The sequence below is a fragment of the Suricata suricatta genome, chromosome X (assembly GCF_006229205.1).
Source record: "Suricata suricatta isolate VVHF042 chromosome X, meerkat_22Aug2017_6uvM2_HiC, whole genome shotgun sequence".
NCBI lineage: Eukaryota > Metazoa > Chordata > Mammalia > Carnivora > Herpestidae > Suricata > Suricata suricatta.
In genome coordinates, this window is record NC_043717.1 from 93343241 (window position 1) to 93351599 (window position 8359).

General features: G+C 38.1%; 1 long non-coding RNA gene across 1 annotated transcript in view; it reads left to right on the forward strand.

Annotated features, from left to right (window-relative positions):
• The window catches only part of LOC115283872, a 16870-nt gene extending 10277 nt beyond the window's left edge, over window positions 1-6593 (forward strand). Inside the window, exon 4 of the long non-coding RNA XR_003905080.1 lies at window positions 6488-6593. This is a non-coding gene — a long non-coding RNA (uncharacterized LOC115283872). The remainder of the gene's footprint in view (window positions 1-6487) is intronic.
• The last annotated feature ends 1766 nt before the right edge of the window (window positions 6594-8359 follow it).

Consider the following 8359-nt stretch of genomic DNA (forward strand, 5'->3'; position numbering starts at 1 on the left):
TTTAAGGGAACAAAGGTGGAAACCCACTCCCTGCTCACACCTGGGACCTTTTCCCTTTGCAATCCTCTCCCTGCCCTGATCACACAGTGTGTAGGGACATTTCCATCATTCAGATTAGGTAGAATAGGTGCTGCCAATGTGGCTGCCCTTGCTGTCCCCATGTTCCTCAAACCTATAGCTTCTCCTCTCCAAGTGGCTGGGGATGGGATTCTCTCTGGACCTCAGCACAACCCAGCAACTAGGAATACTGTGGGCAGGACTAAGCACAGGGGCCACATTTTAGTTGTGTGACTCTGAGCTCATTTTTTAGTCTCTCTGTGCCTACCTTTCCTCATGTCTACAATGAGAATTGTAATGGTACCTACATCATGGGGCTACTGTGGGAATGAAATGACTGGATATTTCTAAAACACTTATGATAATACCTGGCACGTATTAAGGACCCAGTCTATGTCAGCCACTCTAATTTGTCCTCTTGGGTCCTAGTAGGAAGACCTCAGTAATTTCCCTTTCCTTCCTTTCCCTTCCCTTCCCTTTTTGGCACTTCCCATTTAAGACTCATAGTTTTGGAATATGGACTTTGCCCCAGACTTCGTTAAGTGTGTCTGGTGGTTGCTAAGTTCCTTTTGGTCATAGTTTTCTACAAAGCTTTTGTGTTGGCATTGATGCTGTTACGCTTTGGGTTGAGACAGGCCTGCCAGTGTATTATCTGAGTCCCAGTGTTCTCTAAGAACACCAGACAAAGAATATTAGAGAAAGAAGAGACTCCCTCCATCTACAGAGAGAAAACCTTCCCCTCTGGGGTAAATATTGGACTCTGGGAGCCCAGTCTCAGGGACCACGCATAAAATGCTGCTCTTGGGCTATTAGTTACAGTTTTAACCAGCAAGTACTGTGCTTTACTCACTCAAGTACAGTTTTGTTTGACCAAGAACTTACACAGATCCCAGGTTCCCATAGTCAAGTACTTTTCTAACCAGAAATTGAGGAATATCTTAAATGCTTCGTATATTAACCACGTTGAGTTGTTCACCATGTTGGTTACACCACAGCTAAGACAACTGGAAGTCCAGACAGTCCCACCTGGGCAGAGCCTCCTTCACAAACCAATCTGCAGGCCTCATTAGAGAGCACACCAAGCTAAAAGTTGGCAACTGTATGGCATAACCAACCAGATGTGTCTACACAATGCCTCTTGTGCTAATAAATTAGGCATAAAGTCAAGAAATAGAACCAGACGTTCCTAATGAATGTATCTCAAAAATAATTTCAGTGAGTAGAAAAACAAGGCCCAGTATAAGAAAGGTGCTTACAAAGATGAGAGTGACCAGATAGCATATGATCGGGTTGGGCAGTTTCATTAGCAACTCTGTCCCTGCCAGTGTCTGAGGCCACCCTCCAAAACTCCATGGCAAACTCCCAGAGTTTTGGTAAGATAGGGTAGATTATCCATACCAACCCTCTCTTGGGGAAAAAAAAACTTCTAAAAACCTGGATGAAATGTCAAGAGTATCTTCCTTAAACAACTGAAATGCTGAAAAGGGAGTGACATGTTACCTAGACAAAATAGAGAGAAAATTTTCCAAATCAGAACATTGTTTACACAACCTTTTAGGATAAGCATAGCATAAACCAAAAGTTGAGATATATACAGAGGAGGGAGCCTAACATGATTGCTTTCCTTCAATTAGCTGGTACCCAAAATGGCACTACTCCTAGGGCACTGGGTGTGTCCCAGCCTTCACACAGAAGTTCATCTTAGGTTCCCCTTCCCTGATGTGTAGGGAATCCCAAGCCTGAAAATTTAAGCTTGTATTCCACTAGGAGTACCCTCAATTCCCCCTGTATACTCCATTGGGCAGAGGCTAATGGAAATCCTCTCTGTTCAATTGTGACTTCATCCTAGCCTAAAATTCTTGCTACAGATAATTGTTAAAGTATGATGAACAGAATAACCAGGGACATAAGCAAATGAGGCACATGGCAAGAACAAGCAGAACAACAGACTAAAGAGTGAGACACAAGATTTCAGTTAATAGAATTATTAGACACAGATCATAAAACAAGTAGGCTTACAATGTTTAACGTTATTAAAAAGTAAATCCCAGTTCTGGTCAGTGTAGAATAATAGAACAATTTATTCTCGTGCCTGAACAACCAAAAATTACAAATAAATGAACCAATGATTATCAAGACACTGTAACTCAGGGTACAAGGGACAGTGATCCATAAAGTTAACAGAAAATGTATTCCCCAGAACTGTCCTAGCTTAATGCTGTGTAAGTTTCCAGGTCTCCTCAGCAGAACCTGGTGGACTTCCTGAATTGAGGAGTTAGAAAGGGGCGCTGGAAGAATGAAGTGGCTAACATTTGTTAGACAGATTACCAGGGAGGAGGCTGTACAGACAGTAAACTTAGGTAATCTACAGAGATATACATGTGTGATGTGTGAAACTACTCAAGACTGAGAAAGACTGGGAAAGAGCTATCCGAAAGGACTACAGGGACAGTACCCAAAACTCATACAGAACTGATAATAGAACCTACTCCTACCTATCAGACTTAAAAGTGTCACAATTCATTGGTAAAGTATTCATGAAACTCTTGCCTTAGTAGTGGGGAATAATTACTCCTCCCTCAAATAGATCTGGTGCTATTTAACATATCCAAAGAATCTGACTCTTTCCAAGTAGCTGAACTGCATCCTAGTAAAAAGGTCAAAAATATTTCTAGAAATACAAAAATATCCAGTACCCAACAAAGTCAAATGTCCCAATTTCACAATGTCTGATATCCAACAAAACATTACAGGCATGGAAAGAATCAGAGAAATACACCACATAATGAGGGAGAAACCAATGTAATTGACCTGAATCTGACAGAGTTGTTAATATTGGCAGAAAAGGGAATCAAAACAACTATTATAACTTTAGGTCTGTGTGCAGAAGATCAAAAAGGAGAGATGGAAGATACAAAAGGAGCCCAAATCAAAATTCTATAGATGAAAACTACAGCATTTAAAATGAAGACTACACTGGATGAGATTAATATCACCTTAGCCATGGTAAAAGATTAGTGAACTTGAAGAAATAGCAATCAAAACTATCTATTTGTCTGCCTATCTATCTGCCTATCTATCTACTATCAAACATTGAGTTCATACTATTACCAAGCTAACAAAACATGGTTCTATTTAGTGTTCCCATTTTCATATTTGTAACTATCTTCTCTGACAGTGAGAAACTTGGCCTCTATTATCCAAATAAATTTACTTCTTTTTGCTTAATACTAGAAATCCCTAAAAATAGTTCAGAATTGATAATGTATAACTATAAAAAATAAAGTCACCTGGGAAACCTACAAAAAATTCCTTTTTAAAGTAACCATAGATAGAATGATAGGCACATTGATATAGAAAAAGATATAGATGCATGTCTTTCTCTATAGGGATTCATATGTACATATATATACATTTACATATACATGTATTGAAGTATATACATGTATATACATATACATCTTTCCTATCTCTATGGCGAAAACCTAGAAATGTGACACCACAATGCCAATATGCATATTTTGTGTTCATATCTTATTTCATAAATACCATTCTAAAAGAAAGAAAGAAAGAAAGAAAGAAAGAAAGAAAGAAAGAAAGAAAGAAAGAAAGAAAAAGAAAGAAAGAAAGAAGGAAAGGCTATTCTCTACCACAAGGAAACAAAGTTCTTTGGAAAATTGGCTAACTGGCTCAACCCAGGACTGGGGCTAGGAAAGCACATGACAACTTTGCATACCATGCTGTTGAGAAAAGAAGAAAGTGGTCAAAGAATGGCAAGTACATGTCAAAAGGACAGAAGAGCCAGCTTAGAGTGTGTACCAATGGCCAAATCAGGGACGATCTGAGCATCAATATTAAATAATGGCAAAAATAGATTACAATCCACTGAAAGATAAAAGAATTGTTTCCCCTGAAATATATAAATAAGTAAATAATGTAGAAGAAGGAAAAATTCTTATAATGGAATATGAACTAATAAGTGCAGAAGAAATGGTGGAATTAGAAAATCACCATTTGTCAGCCATCATAAAAAAAAAAAACTGATTCAGGCAAGAATCAACAATGAATACTAACACCTGGGGTAAATGTTCGATGTATAACCAATTAATTCCATAGTCTCAAGGTATCTCCCAGAAGATATTTATTATTTACAAAGGGGAATATAATAGCTTTACAGTACAGAAACCTGTCAGACACCACTTTATCAAAATGATCAAAATGATTAAAAAATTAGCAGCATCAGTAATGGGACAAATTGACATTTTTTGCATCTTGATATCATGCACTGAGAAGAACACATCACTTCTGTGATTTTTCTGCCAAAAATGCATAATGATAATCTAATCACAAAAAACCATCAGATAAACCAAAACAGAAGTATATTCTACAAAATGTCATGTAATCCTCAAAATCTTCAAGGTTATGACAAAGGAAAATGAATGAATTGCTCCAGATTAAAGAGACTAAGTAAAGAGACATGACAATTGAATGCAACTCATGATCCACAAGTTTCTTCTATAAAGGACATTATTGGGATAATTGGTAACATTTGAATAAGGTCTGTTGATAAACTAACAGTGCTGTGTTCATATTAATTTCTTGGTTTTTGTAATTGTGTTGTGGTTTTAAAAGGGAATGACACTGCTCTTAAGGAATATAAACTGAAGTACTTTGCAACTTATTTTAATGGTTCAGAAAAAGAAATCACAGACACATATACATACATGAACACACACACACAGAGAATGATGAAGGGAATGTAATAACAACCTTTTGGTAATCTTGGTGATAAGTACTATACTTTCAACTTCTCTGTAGGTCTGAAATTAGGTTTAAAAGGTTTTTAAAATTCCATCATGCTTAATACATGAGAATGTTTTGTTAAAACTATTAGGTAGAAATTGTATAAGGAACAAGATATTTACACAGTCCCAAAGTGGAAAATCGTAACTTCACAGTGGAGAAACCTAACATACATCACCATGAACAAGTATTCAATGTTAACATCATTAATATCAATAACATCTGTCTCCTAATATTATGTAATGAGAAAGAAAGAAAATTCATAGGATAACCTGAATATAATCCTGAGGCAACAGAACATGAATCCAAATTGAGAGAACTTTCTGAAACATAACTGAACTGTATTCTTCAAAAATTTGAGTCATAAAAGAGAGACTGGGGAACTGTTTCAGATTAAAAAAGGATAAAGAGACACAATGAATAAATGCAAGACATGTTCCTGCAAAATAAATTGGTAAGTCTCAGTGAAGGGTATAGGATAATTTTTTGTATGATTCTTTTCTTTATTTATTTTGAGTGAGAGCTTGTGTGAGCTGGGGAGGAGGAGAGAGGGAGGACAGGAGAGAATCTCAAGGAGGCTCCACACTGTCAGACCAGAGCCTGATATGAGACTTGATCCCATGAACTGTGAGATCATGACCTGAGCCAAAGTCAATACTCGGATGCTCAACTGACTGAACCACCCAGAACCCTTTTATACGTTTCTTGCAAAATTTCTGGGTGAAATAATTTTACAATACAAAGGACAAAATGAATCTGAAAAGCGTTGATTCTTTTTCTATGCTTTGAAGGTGTATAAGTAGTACTGAAATAACATTTTTTAATCTTTTGTAGATTTTTCCCATGAAGCCTTCTTAATCTGGTGCCATTTATTGGAGGGAGGGAGACCCTTATCTAAATTTGTGTAGCTTTATTTTGCAATTAGCTACTAGACTTTCCTTCTCTATTGTAGTCAATTTGGCAAGTTGAATTATAGTAAAAATTATCTGAATTTTCAAACTTATTTACATAGGGTTGTGCAAAATAGTTTGCTTTCTGGATGAAAACAATAGACATTTATTTCTCATGATTTTATGGGTTGGTTGAGTGATTCTTCTCATTTGGGCGACCTCACATGATTTGGGAGGTCGGGTGGCAATGGGGCTGAATGATCTCGGAAGGCTTCGCTCACATATATGAAGATTGGTAGGCTGTTGGCTCAAGCGTCTCAACTCTCCACCTGAGCTCTTCAGTCAATTATGTCAGGCTCATCCAGGCGAAGATGATATCATTGTTCCAAACTCAACAAGGGAAAGAAAGCACCAATTTATAAGCATTTTGAATGCATCACAGTTGGTAAAACACCACTAACCATAACAAGTCATATGGCCAAGCCTCACTTCAAAGAGCAGAGTGATAGGATCCGTCTCTTGATGGGGACAGTAGCAAAATCACATTGCTAAAAAACATGCATTTAGGAATGGGGATAGCTTGTGGTCATTTTGCAATTTGTTACACTTTGGTTGAGCCATGATTGCCTTCTCTAAAGTCGATATAATCTGTTGGGGCATTTACATGGGAAATAAATACCTTATACTGTCTCCACTCCAAGAAGCCCATCTGTATATTTCTTCTCCACCCTTTCTAGATACCAGTCTTCTGATATTGATATTTCCAAGTCCCTGAGAAGTTGGTCAAGCTATTAATTACCATCCACAAATAGATTAATATTCTAGGCCATTTCTCCTTGAAGTTCTGACAAGTAAGTAGTAACTATTTCACTACTGTCCTTATGGGCTAACCCTGAGTAAGGCTGCAATACACCATCTACCACTTCTGGCTTGTTCCAGCAAACCATGCAGATGTATACAGAAACCAGTTCTGTACTTTACCTGTTAACTGGTCATAGGAAATTCTATGAGGGCTGAAAGAAAGCAGCGAGAAATGTACAATGGAAGTCTAAACCATCTGTTGTGCAGTTTACTAATGCCTTCCACACTCACTCAGCTCTGTTTTTATATATCATTTTCATTTTACAACGGAATACTGCTATATATATTCAATTTTATGATCTGATGAGTTAACAACACATATTTAATGATGGGAAATTCAAGTTAAATATTTACTTGGTATTCTACAATCCAATGTTCAGTCTCTAATAAGGTATAGTAAGGAACCAGGATTTGCTTTTCTAACAGAGGGCTGCTGACAAGAAAAGGGCATGCTTTACTCAAAAACTTTTAAGGGTCTTGTGCAGTGATTCTCCAACTGGGGCTTGCCAGAGACTACACAGAGAATTTCTGTCTACCACAGACATTTTGACAACTCTAATACATACTCTTGGGTCTGCTGAATTATAACACCCAATCAGTATGGCAGTTTTTTATCACAGCCTTGCTCTGCTGCAGAGCCTTTATTCCCTCTGGCCCCACTGAAAATGGCACTATGATAGATTTCCTGGTAAATGGCTTGGAGGAGCACACCTGAATGTGGTATCTGTTCTCTACAAAAATTCAAAGATGTCTATAAAACACCATGCTCTTTTCTTGGCTATGTGTTGCAAAAGTGTAACTACTTGTTTCAGGACACTGGGTCCCTAATAACTTCACTAATAAGGCAGGCTCCTGAGTTTGATGGGAACGGTCGCCCATTCTCTGGCATGCATGTGTTTTACTAGGGTATTTAGAATACCTTCTCCTTTCTCTTCATCATTTCTGATAAGAATGAGTCAGCTCTGTAACAGTCCTGTACAATTTTCTGTGTGATATGAAAATAACAATGGCCCCTCTGGACTATCTCATGAAGGAGAGCAGCAGACTTGACATAGTAGGAAAGAGAAGCAGTTTCTCCTGTTGTCCCCACAGTAAACTTAACATTATCAGTTGATGAGGATAGGAGGGTGGCAAATGCATTCGATAGGTTAATATTTGTGCACCAATGAAGGAGGCATTAATTCTCCCGGCCCAGACAAAGATAAGTGAAAAAGGCTCATATTAGAAGACACATTATTGCTGAGTTTTTAGGGCTGGAAAGGAGTTCCATTAGTTGAGAACCAAGTGCATTTTGCAGACACTACATCAATCCTGTGCACAGATTTGGAAATAAATGAGTTGTTCCTGGGAACAGTAGTATGTTTGTATCATTGGATCAGCAAGAGTTGGATCGTGGACATGGTCCAGGTCCAGCTCTTGGTAGGCTTTATGAAGGCCTAGCAAGTCAGTTTCTACAACAAGGTCCCCACACATGAATTTACATAAGCCTCTTTTGCATACCACTTACACTCTGTATATGATTACACAATGTAGCACTCCTTCCTGGTAACTACAGGTCTTAGAAAGCAGAAGAAACCAGAACTAGGACAGACCCATGCTGCTGTGTAAACTTCACCAGACACTCACATATAGGACCTTCAGAGGGCCACAACAAAAAGAAGCTCGGGCCACAACAAAAAGAAGCTCATCTCTACTCTCCTGTACTTCTTACCCTACCAACTCCAGGACCTCTCTTTTTCCCCAAATCC